At 35.4% G+C, this 18,277-nt stretch overlaps 1 pseudogene; it reads left to right on the top strand.

The window, feature by feature from the left end:
• Positions 1–15,448: 15,448 nt before the first annotated feature.
• Positions 15,449–15,549, top strand: LOC111721285 (annotated as a pseudogene).
• Positions 15,550–18,277: the final 2,728 nt, after the last annotated feature.

Genomic DNA, 18,277 nt, shown 5'->3' with positions numbered 1-18,277 from the left:
GAATGAGTTCTTTTTGTTTAACTGGTTTTCTTAAAGCGTGTGTACACAGGATCAGATTCTGATGAAAAATAGTAAAGGTATCAGTAAAATTTCCTTCTCTTCTTCGGAATTCCCTCCGAACTTACCATCCGCAAACTCTATGGCTTTCTCTAAGAACTCTGAAATTTGAATAATTAAATCAACTGCACTATTGTCTGGGGAAAGAATTTGTTCAAGAATCTCACTGCCCGCCACACATATTGTTCCACTGACCATCACTATGACTATGCAGACAAAAACATCCTTCGGGAACCACTGACTCCTTTCTCTAAATGTCTCCACTAGGAAATAAACTCTTCTAAGGGAGAGACAGCTTGCTTTTATTATTGAACCCTTAGCATTCAGCACAGTGTTTGGGACATAGTAAACCCTTATAAATGGTTTTCCTTCATCTCCACCAACATCTACCACTATCTCCAACCAAACCATCGTTTTGGCACCTTACCAAGGACCCCAAAATTGGGCTTCCCTGCCTGAATCCTAGGACTGGCACAGAGTTCATTATGGCTCTTTTGTTTCTTTCCTTGTTGCACTATTTACAGATGAAATGGAGCCAAAGGTGAGTACATCCTCCCTTCCAAGCCAGGACTCCAAGTTCCCACATGCAAGGGGAGGTTGAAGGCAATCCCAAATTAGCCATGGGGGATGGGCACCCCTGGAGAAGGAGCAGCTGTTGAGTTTGCTGCTTCCTTCCTAGCCTCCCACTCTACACCCAGTGTCCTAGGTAAACAACAACTGTTTGGTTATTAGGGGGATTCAATGAGCCATTACTAGTACCAAGTCTCCTCTCTATCCTGAGCAGACTGTGGCCATTTCTCTATCCCCAAGAAAACACTATTCATAACATCTGCTCCTAGATCTTCTCATTAAGATGGTGGTGTGAAAAGTATCAGCAAAACCTGAGTGTCCAACTTTTACTCCAAGAGATGGCAAAAGATCCCATTCTTAAAAACAACAAAAAATCATCAGGAAACTCCTAGATCCAGCCCAGGATTGGACTTAAAGGGATCCAAAAGCATCTGACTGTCCTACTTTTCCTTCAATAGATGCCAAAAGATCCAAGACTTAAAAGAAACCTAAAAAGCCTAAAAACCATCAGGAAACTCCTGGATCCAGCCCAGAATTGAACTTAAAGGGATCCAAATGCATCTGGTGTTAAAAGAAGGTCCTGTGAGTGCAGCCAATACCAGCAGCCTGGAAGTACATGATGGCAACCAAAATGGGAAAGCTTTGGCAGTGCCTGGACCAGAGAAGCCCTAGAAAGCCAGAATGCCATAGTACCATCTTGACAAGAGGCAACCAACTCCATTCCTATAAGTCAGGGCATGAAAGTTTCCAGTACTCTGGGCCCAGGTACACAAAGGGAAGGGGAAACCAACTTCCAGAAAACGGGAAAACGGAGGTTAGAACCAAAGTATACCATTCTAGAAGGAGAGAGAGTATGAATCTTGTGCTGTCACAAAGTCCTAAATCAGGTAATCAGGTAATGAGGCTGGAGATATGAGCAAATGGAAAAAGACACCAAAGACTCTTAAGAGGCATTTTGTATCCAAAGATGCCCAGGAGATAAAAGAGAGAGTAAGTCCATAACAGCTACAAGCAGAGCCTCAGAGAAAGGAAAAAATAAAGTTCTATATCAGAAAATAAAATGATTTTATCAATGGAAAATGACATTAAAGAAAAGGCTTTACCATCTATTTTTGTTGCTTAACCCTAAGCACCATGGGTCTTGATTTTCACTTAATGTTGTTTCTTAAATTATTAAAATTAAAATTTTGAAAATATCATTAATAAAATATAAAATTAAAATATTATTCTTAGCACAATTTGCACATGGTGGACATTCTATTAAGCAGTTTTTTTCATTCATTCATTAGAAAAAATAAACAATGACTTGGCCACAAGGATTTCAGATATAACTGGAAGAAATGAAGCAAGGCATTTTTAAAATGGGATTGTGAGAGAGATAAAAGTTATAGAGGCAATGATCCAAAGGAGAATAAATAGCTTAGAAGAGAAGGCCGGAAACATTACCCAATTAATAGAATCTTTCAAAGTAAGAATGGACCAGAGCTCAATGACAATACTTTACAAACAAATGAGAAAGAATAGGATAAAAGAAAAGACAACAACAATAATAAGGTATATAGCATTAAAAACAAATGGCCCAGAAAAGACATCAGAAAGATTTAAGAATCATCAGGCTCAATTGATAAATGGTCAAAAGATATGAACACACAATTTTCAGATGAAGAAATTGAAACTATTTCTAGTCATATGAAAAGGTGCTCCAAATGACTATTGATTGCAGAAATGCAAATTAAGACAACTCTGAGATACTACTACGTGCCTCTCAGATTGCCTAAGATAACAGGAAAAGATAATGATGAATGTTGGAGGGGATGTGGGAAAACTGGGACACTGATACATTGTTGGTGGAACTGTGAACAGATACAACCATTCTGAAGAACAATTTGGAACTAAGCTCAAAAAGTTATCAAACTGCACATACCTTTTGACCCAGCAGTGTTTCTACAGGGCTTATATCCAAAAGAGATCTTAAAGGAGGGAAAGGGACCCACATGTACAAAAATGTTTGTGGCAGCCCTTTTTGTAGTGGTAAGAAACCGAAAACTAAGTGGATGCCCATCAATTGGAGAATGGCTGAGTAAATTATGGCATAGGAATGTTATGGAATATTATTGTTCTGTAAGAAACGACCAATAGGATAATTTCAAAGAGGCCTGGAGAGACTTAGATGAACTGATGCAAAGTGAAATGAGCAGAACCCAGAGATCATTATACACGGCAACAACAAGACTACATGATGATTAATTCTGATGAATGTGGCTCTCTTCAACAATGAGATGATTCAAACCAGTTCCAATTGTTCAGTGATAAAGAGAGCCATCTACACTCAGAGAGAGGATTGTGGGAACTGAATATGGTTCACAACATAGCATTTTCACTCTTTTCATTGTTGCTTGCTTGCATTTTCTTTTTCTCCTTCCCCTCCTTCTTTTACTGGTTTGATTTGATTTTTCCTGTGCAACACAATAATTGTATAAATATCTATGCATACATTGAATTTAACATATATTTCTACCATGTATAACACATATTGGACTACTTGCCATCTAAGGGAGAGGATGGGGGGAAGAGGGAAAACTGGAACACAAGGTTTTGCAAGAGCTAATGTTAAAGAATTGTCCATGCATATGTTTTGAAAAATAAAAAGCTTTAATTTTTAAAAATTCCACATGACAAAAAAAACTTGAAAACTGTGACATTCTCTTCCACTGATGTCTCATGATGAGTTTGTGCTGATGAGTTGTCTTATGAGAGACAATGCTGCATAATACTTGGACCCCCTACACCTTGAGGTTGATAATTAGCACTGTAAAAATAAACCTCTATCCTTGGTTTCTGTTTGTTCTTCTGTTTTAATTAAAGGAAATTAACCTGGAGGTTCTGAACTTATGAATTCCAAAAGGTCTGGGGAGCCACTTGTCCAGGTAGATGAATGTCTAGCAGTCTAGCAAGTCTAGGAGTCCAGGAAATATTGGGTTTTGTCAGATGCCCAGGATCAATGTCCCAGCAACTTCAAAGACCAGAGTAGCAATAATGACAATGAGTTCTCTTCCAGTTGCAGCATTGCATTTAGACTTAACTTGGTGAGACCAAGCCAAATAGCAATTACTAAGTCTGAAGGTACTCTTCCCAGAGACTGAAGTGATGATCATAAGGGAGAGAATCTTTAGAATAATGGAAAGCAAGGTGCATGCTTTTGCACTTGCCATATCTTTAAAGTAAAAGCTTAAAATATCATAAATGAAAATTATCCCAATTTTTTTGGAAACAGAGAACAAAGTAAAAATACAATTCAGTGATAATTTCATTAAAGAAATTAAAACTATCAAAGGCATCATAGTTAAAACACAAGACTTCTAGGTTAAAGAAAAAAAAGACAAAGAAAGAGTTCTACAAAACAAGAGTCAGAATCACAAAAGACCCGACAGCTACTCCTTTAAGAAGAAAATCTTGGTATGGGATATTCCAAAAAACAAAAGATAAAGGTTTATAATCAAGAATAAAAGACAGAGCATAATCCCACCAGTTGGGGCAATGGATCTTTAGTGGATTAGAGAACTTTCAAACATTTTAAATGAAAGGGCTAGAACTATGTAAGAACTTTGAAATACCAACACAGGAGTCTAGAAAAGCAGTGTCACAAGTATGTTCTGGATGCATTCTTTCAAGGGCAAGCTTTTCACATCACCCCTCAGGGCTCCAGGATAACTGGAAAGTTTTTGAATGTCTCTTCTCTATTAACCATGAATTCAATCACTACAATCTCTGTTCTCCCTATTGGCTGGAAGCCAGTAATTAACAGTCCCAGTGCCATTTAGTCATTTAATATCATGTTTCTTATGTTTCTTTCACAATGGGCTATTTACATTTTTTCCCCCTGAGGCAACTGGGGCTAAGTGACTGGCCCAGGGTCACTCAGCTAGGAAGTGTTAAGTGTCTGAGGTCAAATTTGAACTCAGGTCCTCTTAGCTTCACCGCTGGTACTCTATCCACTGTGCCACCTAGCTGCCCCTCTGGGCTATTTACTTTCCAGAAATAATAAGAATACAGCATTTCCCCCAATTATTCTAGGACAATTATTCTCCTAAACTATCTCAGTCTCTAGAGAAGTAAGTCAGAATAGCCTAATTCCTTCATGGTATTTGGTTATCAGTCTTGTCCAAAATAAGTCTTGCTGAGCACCCAGAGGTTACTTTCAAAGATTGCTTCTTGCTTTTTAGAGTATTGATCCTAGGTGGGCTGAAACTCCAGCCTGCATTCTGATTCCTCCAATTCCCATAGCTCATCCTTCCATAATTGAAATCCTTGTTTTTTACACTAGAGTAGAAAAAATTAATTACAACAACAGCAACAGTAAAAAGGACAAGGACTCAGACACATATCTCTAGGACAATATGACATCAGAGGGAAAGAAGGCCTGAGATCTTTCCCTATTCAGCATAGTCACTTCAAGACAGTATGAACAAAAAACTCACTGAGATCTCTCAGATAAGAATAAAAAAAGAACTAGCCACTGCAGACTCTAGCATTTTTAAGGATGCTTTCAGTTCCAGTTATGGAACCAATTCAAAACTATTCTTCCCAAACATACACTTGAGCAACTGGAAGCTATTAGAGACTGCCTAGTATCTCCAAGGCACTTCCTTTGCATGATAGCATAATTCTCCTGGTAATCACTCCCTTCTGACCTCCACATGGACATACCATCTGAAGTCCCTCTACAGGTACTAGACTCCTTTCCCATTATATTAAGAAGGTTAACATTTATGAGCATTTGGAAGTAGTGTGAGCATTTATACCCCAGAAATCACAAAGTTATATAAACCAGGGCTCAATTTATGGTTTTGTTGATTGTCTAGACTTAAGAAAATATTAATAATACAGATTAAATTTATAAGTATTTCTTGTACTTTTTTCCTTGAGAGCCAATTGTTAAACATTTATCAGCAGATCACTGATTATAAATACATTAGTGCATAAAGGAGGAAGAAGGATTTGGATTCTGTTATTTCTCATAATTGGGATGCAGGGGAAGAAGAGTATACAAATATGGAGGAAGGTACAATGAGTGTAACCATCAAATGAATTTCACTTTTAACTGAAACAAAGGAGGGTTGAACACATTCCCAAAAAATTGTTTGGTATAGAAACGAGAATTATAAAATGAAACAAGTGCATTTTAAGATGTGTGTTTTAAGAATTTGTTTTGCTTGAGTGTACTTATTTTTTTGAAGAGATAGCACTGAGAAGAAGAGAGGACTGGTGCTAGTGATACAAAAAGAGAGAGAGAGAAAAACACACAGAGAGAGAAACAAAGAGACACAGAGAGAGAGAGAGAGAGACAGACAGAGACAGAGACAGAGAGGGAGAGAGGGAGGGAGGGAGACTGACAGACAGAGAAAGAAGGAAGGAGAGAGACAGGCATGATGTGCATCAATGGAACATTAAACATGCACAAAAAGGAGGCTTAATCAATCAATCAACATTCATTAAGCACCTATGTACCAGACACTGTGCTAATAACTGAGAGACTAAGAGGGAAGCCCTGAAGAATAGGATACCTGTGGAAATTATTTGAATTTATTATTTGCTGAAGTTATTATTTACTATTTTAAATGTATATAATGAATGCTTTTAATGTAAAATTCTCTTTTTCTATTCTTCCTGGAATGTGGAAACACTAATATTTGATGATGTTTGTCTAGTTCAGAAAGAAAAAGATAACATAATTAAAACTCTCCAATATGCTTTCTGCCAATTAGCCAAAAGTGTTTACAAACAGTTACACTATTTGTTTTCCTTGCCTCACCTTATTAAGGTCCTTTACTCCTTACCTCAACATGAACCTCTTACTGAGAATCTGCCCTTTCAGTATATTATGATTAAAGTCCTAAAATTGAGAGAAAAAAAACAATTTTAGGAAAGCAGAATCCTAAAATTTAAAATTAGAAGGAACTTATGGTGGGGAAGGTCAATGGGGGAGGTCATTTTCACACTCAGAACTTACTCCTAAAATCTAGAGACTAAATGTGTATAGAATTTAAGGATATCTTTTACATGATTTTAATAGATGGGTCCTCTATTAATTTGGATACAGTATTAGAATGAAACAAGACATTTGTGGACCATTCAGCAGTTAAAAAATAGAAATTTACTTAGCCATAGTGTAGAAAGTATATTAAAAAAAAAATACTGTCACATTTAGTTTGAGTGTTTGGTCACCAGGATGGGGTTTGATAATCTGACCTTGGGACATGACCAAGGTGCTGATTACATGTGGAGGATTTTTTTTTTATGTCCCTTAGTAACTGGGAAGCCACATCAATGCAGCCACCATGAATCTGCAGACAAATGAGGCATTATCTGAGCCTTTATCTCCTAAATCAGTTTCATCTGGACTACAGTTATGACATCCTTAAGGAAAAAAAGTTTCACCTATTTGTAAATCCAGGGGAGGACCCAGGTGGATGGGGGTCCCATCACACATGATAATAGTTTACAAACATCACCTTCCATTTTTGTTCAAGTATCCAAAAAAATATTCAGCAAATGTCAAACCACATAATAAATGTGTAACAAAAGAGTCAAGCAATGGTGGCTTATGATTAAGATGCAACAATAATACTGTAAGACAAGTATGCAAATTAGTAACACTCTAAAGGGACTTGAACAAAATCATGCAAATGTAGATGACTTCACTGAATAAATATAAAGAAAATTAACATGTGAATAGACTGTTAGCTCAGAACAGCATGCTAATGAGCAGGAGCCAATATATTGAACCAATATACTAAATCAATCATTCCAGCAATAACAATCTACATTTGTAATCCTAATCCTATTAAATACAGAGGATTGATTACGATTTATAGAATATACATGGGACAATGTAGCAAAATAATATAAGAAAGCTAGATAAAAATAAAATAAAGACAATTCCAAGAAAATGTTTCTAAAATGAGCATCTGAAAGAAAAGAAAGAGAAGAAAAATTCCAGAAAAAAGAGAAAGGAAACGAATTAAAATTCTACTTAAAACTCATAATCATTGAGGAAAATATTTTTATAAGGTGATTATCATCAGTTATTATGTTTGTACTACTGAGACAGACCTGCTTAAAAGAAAAATGAGTAATAAAAGGGAAAAAAAATTCTCCTCCCATTTCAAGCTAGAAAGTGTCCTTATCTAAATTATTCTGTGTTTGGTGGTATGATGCTACAATTTAAAAATATATATCTTTCAATCATTTCAAACAATTTTTTCTCATGTCCCAATTTTTTCTCAGATAATATTTTCTCTAATTGATTTGGATCTCCTGAATCATAAACTCTCATAGCTATAGAATTCAATAATTTATTGCTAATGGTTATGTGATGTGCTTGTTTATTTTGGATGGTAAGCATTTGATATAGCTTTACTCAGTTTTTGGGTGGAGTTCCAGAAGGAACAGATCAGGGCATAATGCAAACTCAATGAAATTTAGTCCTCACTATCCCTCAGCACATTGCAGACACCTCCTAAACAACATCCCCCCCCCCCACTTATTTGTTTCAGATAACCTAGACAGATTATTTCTTTCTAGAATTCTACACACACGTGTATAGAAATGCACTTCACTGTTCATCCATGAGTACTACCGATTTATATGTTTCTTCCACTACAAGTTTAATTATTTTAATTTTATTGTTATATTGTTTTTATGTCACTACTATTAGAATTATCTCTTATAAAAGAGAATAAAAATAGAAAATCAGTTTTTTGAAACTAATTAATACCTTAACCAAATGGTATATATAGTGATCTTTACCCATAGTCTTTGGCAATACAAAGGAGAGACAAATGTCTTTTTATAGCTGTTATTCAGAGCCAAAGTTAAACATGACAATTACAAAGTATTCAGTTTTTACTTTTTTTTCCCTTCCCATTATATTGTTGCAGTCATTGTGTACATTATTTCTCTGATTTGATTAAACAAAAAACCTCTTTCTCTATTTACTCTTATTTTGTTTACTCTATTTCATGAAGCAACTAAGTAGCAAAGTAAATAGAACGTTGCCTTGGAATCAGGAAAACTCATCTTCCTTAGGTCAAATCTAGCCTCAGACATTTACTAGCTTTATGACCCTGGGAAAATCACTTAATCCTGTTTCTCTCAGTTTCTTTATTTGTCAAATGAGCTGGAGAAGTAAATGGCAAACCACTCTAATTAGTATTTTTGGGAAGAAAACTTCAAATGGAGTCATGAAGAGTCAGACAAGAATGAAATAAATAAACAACAAGAGCATCTTTTCATAATTCTATCCATATTGTTCCTTATAGTACACTAAATCAATGTATTATAATTATTTAACCACACCCCATTTGATAGGCATGTACTTTGCTTTCAGTTCTTTGCCACCACTAAATATGCCACTATAAATATTCCGATATAGATGGGAGCTATTTTCTGTCTTTGACCTTCTTAGAGACATATGCCTAGTAATGGTAACTCTGGATCAAAGACTTTGAACATTTTAGTTGTTTTCATTCTTAATTCTCGTTTTCCTAAATGGTTGGATCAATTCAGAGCTCACCAGTGGTGTATTATTGTGCTTTTATTTTCACAGTTCCTCCAATAATTTCTGTTCCCATCTTTTGTTATTTTTGTGGATGTCATAAACAGCATTAGAAATTTCAAATAAACATTTCAAAACAATGTTCAAGTAGCAGAATGCACCAACATTGCAGTTTGGGTTGATTTGTCCTCTTCCTCTCTCTTATTCTACTCTCTCCCTCTTCCCAATTAATCTGAAAAGAATGAGAAGAAATGGAAATTGAATAGTTTTGTTTTGTTTTTAAATAGCAAGAGCTTCTTTAGCAGAGCAGTCTATGGGAATAGAAGAAGAAAAAAGATGTGGGCTTGTAGTCCATTTGATCTCATTAACAGCAATCACTAGTTTCAGCCTAATATAATCTTGATTGTGTAGCTAGGTTTAGCTACACCCTGATTCCTCCAGGGACCTTGTATCTACTGCTATTCAATCCACATTTTGAATCTCCTTATCTTAATATTTCTGCATTTGTGTGAGATTTTTATATTCCATTAAAATATGTGGTCATTTTTTGTGAGGTTGCCATATATAACTGAAAAGATATCTATTCCCATCCTATATCCTCCAGAGGTCTATTTTATCTAACTTTTCTAAGATTCCATTCATCTCTTTAATTTCTGTCTTATTTATTTTATGGTTATATTTATCTAGATATGAGAGGGATAAATTGAAGTCCACTATACTAATATAGTTTTATTATATATTTCTTCCTGTAACTTATTTAAATTTTCCTTCAAGAATTTGGATATTATGCTGTTTGTTGGATTTGGCTGTAATCTTTTATTTAAATTCCTTGAGAGCATGTGTTTTTGGTTGAATCTGATTCAGGCCACTCTACCTTGAATACTGGGACAAAAATGATACCCTCATATGTTATTCAATAGATAAGAAAAAGAAATTTGTAGCCAGAAAATAATATTCAACAAGGTTAAGCACTGAGGCTCCCCAACTACTCCACACTCTGATCTCTGAATATGATGGTCAGCAGTCAGTCTTTAAGGAGAGTTTATGAAATTTCTAACAGCTGTTTTATACTTGGCTAACTAGGAAATTATGTCAATAGGAAGAACCATTAGTGACCCAATTCAATCAAGTCTGGAGGATGATTTCAAAACTTTTCAAGAAAAAATTAGCCTATCTTGGATAGGCATAGGGTGGTAAAATATTCCTTCCAAAAAAGCATGGATTGTTTCATTTTGCCTTTGTACCATTAGTACAGTGCTTGGTCCATAGTAGTCACTTTTTGAATGGATTGCTTTTAAACAGCTTATTTGGTATTCTTATAGAGGTAGAAAGCCAGTAAGTAATGAGAACCTAATAAAATTAGCCTTTTTGCATAGAAAATGCACTTCATTTGTCTTTTAAATAAATGGTCAAGGGAATTTTTAAAACATTAAGATTTCTAAGAGTCATATAACCAAGCCAGTAAAACACAGGGTTCAGTCTAAGGACCAATCTATGTATTGCTGCCTTCTTTTGTGTTCAGAATTATAGTTTTATTTTAATTTATTTAAATGATAAATTCAAAATAGTATTACAGGTAGATAATTATTCATACAAATTTAGTGGAAATCTTAAGCACCATCTGCATCATCCATTATTACTGCTACCATCATACCATTATCATTGTCATGGTTCTTATCACCATTTCTTTCTCCATCATTGTCACCACTACCTTCATCACCATTGTCACCATCATCATAATTGTCACCATATCTTTCACATCAATGCCATTTTTACCATCTCCACCTCTATTATCATCATCAACATTACTTCAGTCATCATTGTCAATATTACCTCTATTACCACCAGCGTCATCAGAAGCAGCAGCAACATAATCAATACTCCTCCATCATTTCTATCATAGATGATTTCAGATTTTGAAAGTGTCTTAATCCATTTGAATCTTGTAACAAGGTTAGGTCAGAATTATAGTGTATTATTGTACCACATAAAACTGACCAAGTTACAGCTTAGATAGACTTAGGGACTTATCAATGGTTATACTGCTAGTAAGAGCTAGTAGGGGCACCGACCCGCCTGAAAGTCAAGAGGAACGGAGTTCAAATCTGGCCTCAAACATTTAACACTTCCTAGCTGTGTGACGCTGGGCAAGTCACTTAAACCCAATTGCCTCAGCAAAATTAAAAAAAAATTTTTTTCAAAAAAGAAAAAAAAAAGAGTTATAGTAGAATTTGAACCTGGGTCCCACTGACTCCAAATCAGGGTTTCCCAATTTGGGTGTGGCATCCGTTGTTCAGATTCTTTGTGATTAGTCAGTACAAGGGACCACTTGAAATTATATTTAAACTGAGGCTGACACAAAGGAAGATTCAAATTGAATCCAGGTCTGTTTTCTTGGCATCCATCTTCCTTTATGAGATGGGTAGTAAGAGAATCTTTTCTTTTTTCTTCTTTTTTTTTCCTCCCTGTTTTTCTCTTTCCTCCTCTTTTTTTTTCTCCCCTCTTTCTTCCCAGATCAAAGCCATTTTAGGAAAGTAGATTTTGCTACAACTCCCTCTTCCTGATAAACTGTCCATTATCCTCCCTCTCCTTTCACTCAACATTTATTGAACTATAATGTATTCTAATGGTGGCCTTTTGGAGATCATGCACATATTGTTGAACTGAAAGGTATGACTCTAATACTGGAAAATTTATGAAAAAAAGAAAGGTAAACACTTTTGCAGCAAAATATGTTTGCTTGAGTACTTTGTTGGATAGATCAAACCACAATGAGTTGGTCCAACCTGCTTTAATCCAAAGGTTTATTATTCAATTTGGTCAAACTTGGAACCAGATGAGGGGAAGGGAAGTACTCAAGTCTGCATAGGCAGTTAAGTAAGTGAAGAGCCAGGATTCAAGTCTAGGTTCTAAATTCAGGGGTCTATCCATGGTACCAACAAATTATCCCTAATTTCCCCTGAAATGCTAATGGTATAAAATTCATCATTTATTTTTCCATGTTAATACCTTAACATAAAAAAATTCTTATTTTAAAATTTAAGGCCTCTGTGAAGTATTTATACCTTTACAAAGTCCTCTTTCAAGGAGGAACATAGGGAAGGAGGGAAAGAAAAGATGAAAGCAATAAAATATCTGTTTCTCATTTTATGCTTCTGGGTAAAGAGGGAGGGAGACAAAAAAGAGATTCTGTAAGAAGAAAGCTTGAACCTCTGATGTTTCTGCAGCTGCATTAGTGGTTTTATTTCTTAATTATATGTCCAAATTAGGCTGGGAACAAACGACCTTTCTATCTTATATCTGGTATACTGTGCCACTATATTATTCATTTTTGCAACACAGACTTTTTATATTCTAATGAAACTTTTATGGAATAGAGATTTCATGAATGCATATGTACCATCCACCAGTGCAGATTACAATCTCTCTAGGCCTTCTTATCCTGTGTGATCTCCCTTCAAGTCCTCCTGGAAACATTCCATAGAGGATCAAACTAACATACTGAGGTTTTTCCTTTTTTATTATTATATGCAAACTAGCACAGCTATACTGTGCTTATCCACCCTGAAGCCAACTCAGTTTGAAGAATCCCTTCCTAGAACTTCCACATCATGAGAAGGCCCAGCCATAAGGCTCACTCTTCTTTCCCAGCTCCTCCTCCAGTATCATATGCCTGTCCCATACTTTTCTTACTCCCCCTTTTGTTTGTCTCTTTATATTAGAATATAAATTTCTTGAGAGTATAGAGGAGCAACAGTACTGTTTTCTTGTTTTTGTATCCCCAGTACTTAGCATAGTTCCTAGAATAATCAGGACTTGGAATGTTTGGGGAGGAATATTTCTTCCTCCCAATCCTCCATCTCTTGCAACCTTCCAATTCAATACCTTTCTTACTTTGAAGTTCACCAGATCCACCTTTATCACCAAATCTACATTCTGATAGTATCATATTTTCATTCTTTTCTCAATGAGTTCAGTGCCCAGATCACTCTTTCACTATACCCTAATTTCTCCCCCATTCTAGATTACTAGAATATGTTCCCTTAAATGCCAAAAGTTTCTATTTCCTTAATGTACTCAACTCCATTCAGTTACACAGAGAGACCATCACATCCTCCATCTTACCATTACCCACAATTGTTTCACTTCCATGTTCAAGAACTCTGGCTATACTTTGTCTCATTGCATTATTTAAAAACCTCATCATTTCCTTCATTCCCTACACTCTTCAATTCTGTCCCAGGTCATCTTCCCCTCCCCCCTGCTCTGACTATACTCTTCTCCTTTTTCAATTTTAACTTATTGATGAATCAGTTCAAATCTACATTGTCTCTTACTCTTGAATTTTTTGCTTCTTTTTCCTATGCCCAGTCATACTTTGTTAAACTCTAGCCTTGGATTACTCCCACCATCCACCTCCTTTGCTTCTATTCATGTGCTACTGGAACTGAAGGAAATCCTGAAACCAAGCTGATTGTGTCCACTACAAATTTATTCAAGCTAATTTCAACTATGCTCTCAATATAGCAAGGCAAATATTCTCTTACTACCTAGAAGATTGCCTAACCCATTCACCACAGCAGGTGTTCCAAAATCTTCTATCTTCAAGCCATTCCTACCTATCATTCCTTCCATTCACCTTCTCTGCTAAGAACTTTACCTCTTATTTCACTGAGACATATTGAGGCTAATTGCCAAAGGCTGCCTCTTTACCCCTCCTCCTCTTCACATCCCTCTGACATCATTCCTGCTCCTATCCCTTCTCCCCCCATCTCCTTCATTCTAATATCTAATGATGAGGTAGCTCTTCTGCTTGCCAAGGCCAACCCCTTGATCTCATTCCTACCCACGTGATTCAGTAGATTATGTCATTTCTTCCTGTCTTTTTCAGTAGATTGCTCCCACCATAAAAACACATTCTCTTCCTTTTCTGCTGTCTACATATTCATGTCCCCCTCCATTCTTTTTTAAAAATAAATTTATATTGATTCATTTGCTAAAAATTTTTCTTAATACCCTACAACATTATCTCCACCCCCTAAACTATCCTATATAACAAGTAATCTTTTTAAGGAAACAAAGATAGAAAAAGGAAGGGAAAAAATTAGCAAAACTGGTCAATGCATCAAAGAAGTTTTAAAATAAATGTGACATTCCACATCTGTGGACCTCTTACTACTACAAAGAAGTACAAGGCAGAGGGAGTATGCCTTCTCTTATTTCTTCCTTGGGGCTGAGCTTGTTCTTTGTAATTTTGAAACATTCAGTCTTGCTTGTCTAGTAGCATTTATTCTTTCAGTTTCCATTGTTGTAATTATTGCGTATGTTGTTTCCTTTGCTGTACTTCATTCTCCATTTGTACACTTTAATTTTTCCATGGTTCTGCATATTCATCATATCTGTCAGCACAGTAATATTCCATTATATCCATGTACTACCGTTTAATCATTCCCTAATTGATGGGAATGATTCTTTCAATTCTTCGCTACTACCAAAGTCTTATTATAAATATTTGGGGAAATATAGACACTTTCTTCTTTTTTCTTTTCTTTCAGTATTTAATTTTTTCCCCTTACATCTAAAACAATTTTTAACATTTTACATTTTACATAACAAAAATTTTAAATTCTGAATTCTAAATTCTCTCTTTTTTTTCTCTCTTTTCTACCTTCATTGAGACAGCAAGTGATTTGATGTAGGTCATATATATATAGTCATGTAAAACATTTCCATATTAGTCATGTTGTAAAAGATTTAAAAAACACACACACAAAAGTAAAACAATACTATGATTTGATCTGTATTCAGACTCCATCAATTCTTTTTTCTCAAAATAGAAGCATTTTTTCATCATAAGTCCTTCAGAATTATTTTGGATTATTGTATTGTTGAGAATATCTAAGTCATTCACAGTTGATCATCATATCATATTGCTGTTATTGTGTACAATGTTCTCCTGATTCTCCTTACTTCACTTTGTATCAATTCATATAAATTTTTCCAAGTTTTTCTGAAAGTATCTTGCTCATTATTTCTTAACACAATAGAATTCCTTTATAGTCTCGTACCAAAACTTGCTTAATCATCCCCCAAATGATGGCATCTCCTTAATTTCAAATTCTTTGTCATCACAAAAAAAGCTGCTATAAATATTTTTGTACAAATAGGTCCTTTTTCCTTTTTAGATTTTTTTTTATCTCTTTGAGATACAAACCTATTAATGCTATTGCTAGGACAAAAGTATATGCAAGTAAGCCTATAATTGTATTGCCAGTGCATATACTAAAATTGGAATGATAAGGGGAAGATTAACATGGCCTCTGGGCAAGGATGACATGCAAATTTGTGAATTGGTCCCTATTTTTTGTACTGTTGGTAAAGTTGTGAACTAATCCAACCATTCTAAAGAACAGTTTGGAACTAGATCCAAAGAGCAACCAAACTGCATATACTTTTGTATATGTATTTTGTTGGTTTGTTTGTTTTTCTGATCAGTAACCTTGAGATATATGTCTGATAATGAGATCTCTGGGTTAAAGAATATAGATATTTAATTACTTTGTTTTATTACTTTACAAAATGGTTGCACTGATTCACAGTTTCATCAACAACGCACTTCGAGTGCTTATCTTCCCACAACCCAACATTAACTATTCCTATTTTTTGTCATCACCAATTTGATGGATTTGAAGTGAAATCTCAGGGTTGTTTTGATTTGCATTTTACTAATTATTAATGACTTGGAGAATTCTTTCTTACAGTTCCTAACAATTTTACAAGTCTTTTGAGACATATTTGTTCATATCCTTTGATCTTTAATTTAGTAGAGAATGACTTTTGGTTTCAGATACACACACATGCACACATATACACATATGATACACAACATGCCCACCAGCTGTTGTCTCACTTTTCTCCTCACCTTCTCTTAATCTCTTTTAAATTCTCTTCAATCTTTCTTCCAGACTTATTTAACTGAAGCTGCTCTCTCCAAAGTTACCAATGACCTTTTAATTGTCAAATCTAATGGCCATGTACCAATTTTTATTCCTCTTGACCTCCTTGAAGCATTGGACACAGCTGATCACTTTTTCTATTTTCTTTTTTTTCCCCACTTTTTCTTTATGAATGGTTTTTGCTGACACTATGCCTCTTCTTGGTTCTTCTCTTACTTGTCTCTTCAGCCTCTTTTACTATATTTTCTTTAATTGAAGATCTTCCCCAAGGCTCTGTCCTATACCCTTTTCTCTGCTTTCTCTCTACTATTTTCCTTGTAATTACATCAATTTCCGTGGAATCATCTCTATACTGATGATTACAGCTATTCATCCATCTGGAGTCTCTCTTCAGAACTTCAGACACATATCTGCAAATGTCTGTTAGTATTTCAGAGTGAATGTCCTTCATTTGTTCTAAACTCAACACATCTCCAAAAAGAATTCGTCCACTTCCCTGATCCCTAATCTTCTCCTCACCCCCAACTTCACTATTATTGTTGAGATTATCACCATTCTTCCTGTTATCCAGATTCCATTTGGATGTCCACCTTGGTGTTATCCTCTACTCCTTTCTCTCATACATCCTACATATCCAGTCAAATTTTGTCATTTCTTTCTTGATACCATCTCTTTCACTTGATTTTTTTTTCTGTTCATATACCCAATATGACAGCCCAGGCTCTCTTAACTTTACCTGGACTATTACAAAAATCTTTTCAATGAATTCTCTCCCTCAAGTCTCTCTCCACTGCAAACTGCTCTCTACCAATATGATTTTCCTAAAATGAAACTCTGATTTTATCATCCTCCTACTCAATAAATTATAATGGCTTCTCATCAAATGTCAAGTCCTTTTTAAGGGGAGAAAAGGTAGGGCACTTAGCCATTTTTACAATCTGACCACTTCTTACTTTTCAGTCTTCTTCCATTCGATTCCCTTTTTTCCACTCTGTAATTCAGCCTTACTTGAGTATTTGAAGATTCTTTCACACAATATCTCTCATCTTTTTGCTTTTACACCAGCTGTTCCCCATGCCTGTTAGCCTCTCCCTCCCAACCTTTAATTCTTAGAATTTTGTCTTCTTTTAAGACTCTGCTACACCCTCCAGGAGGCCTTTCCAAGTCCCCCAGGTGCTAGTGCCATCTCCTCTAAAGTTACCTTGCATCTGCTCCATATAAATCAAATGGTCTGATTTATATGTGATAAACTCACTCCTACTCTCTTTTAGAATGTAAACTCCATGAAGGTAAGGACTGTTTTTTTTTTACAATTTTTAGGGGGAATCTATGTATCCCTAGCTCTTAGCATATATCTCTGAAATATAAGAAGTGCTTTATAAATGCTTGAGGATTGGTTGATTGTTACTTATTATAATAAAATTAATACTTTGCTAGCAACTGTCCTTAATATGGTATGACTGGTGATGTCCTAAAGTCAGGACAGAGCGCATATATATGAATAATATAATTGTATGTATATTATTATAATAATATTTTAGGATACTTTTAGTATAGCAGAAAAACCCCACTACACCTTGATATAACCCATGGCCCGGTACCACAGCTCTGAGTTTATATTGTTTCAGCCTTGGTGATAGGTATCTCTTATCAAAATTATTCATCAGCTCTTGTCACCATCCAGTGTTTCTCTTGGGAGCATCAAAATTTCTTTCTTGTTTAGATCTATTTTAACCTATCTAAAACAGTCATGTTAAAAAGAATGAGACTTACCAAAGGACGATCTTGTAAACTTCTAAAGGCAATTGACCTTTTTAACACCAATGTTCTCTTGGTAATGTTAAATGGTGGGGAACCATACAAATCTACAATCTGAGAAAAAGTGAAGTTTCCTTTGATCCAAAGAACAACAGACAGATACATGTGGGCTTAAATTTTATTGCTACTCATTTCTATCAGTGAAGGATGCAAAAGATGTGACAAAATGGCATCAAGCTGGGAAAGTGATTAGAAATGGAAAAGGGAGCAGTTATGTTTGAAGAATTAAATCTAAGAGAAGACCTAGAAGGCTTCCAGTATGTTTGATCAACAGTCTGTCACCAGGCATTGGTGAAGCACTTACTAATGGCAATTCTGT

The sequence above is a fragment of the Sarcophilus harrisii genome, chromosome 6, assembly GCF_902635505.1.
Source record: "Sarcophilus harrisii chromosome 6, mSarHar1.11, whole genome shotgun sequence".
NCBI classification, from domain to species: Eukaryota; Metazoa; Chordata; class Mammalia; order Dasyuromorphia; family Dasyuridae; genus Sarcophilus; species Sarcophilus harrisii.
Note: the sequence above shows the minus strand (reverse complement) of the source record. Positions and strands in the feature narration are given on the sequence as shown.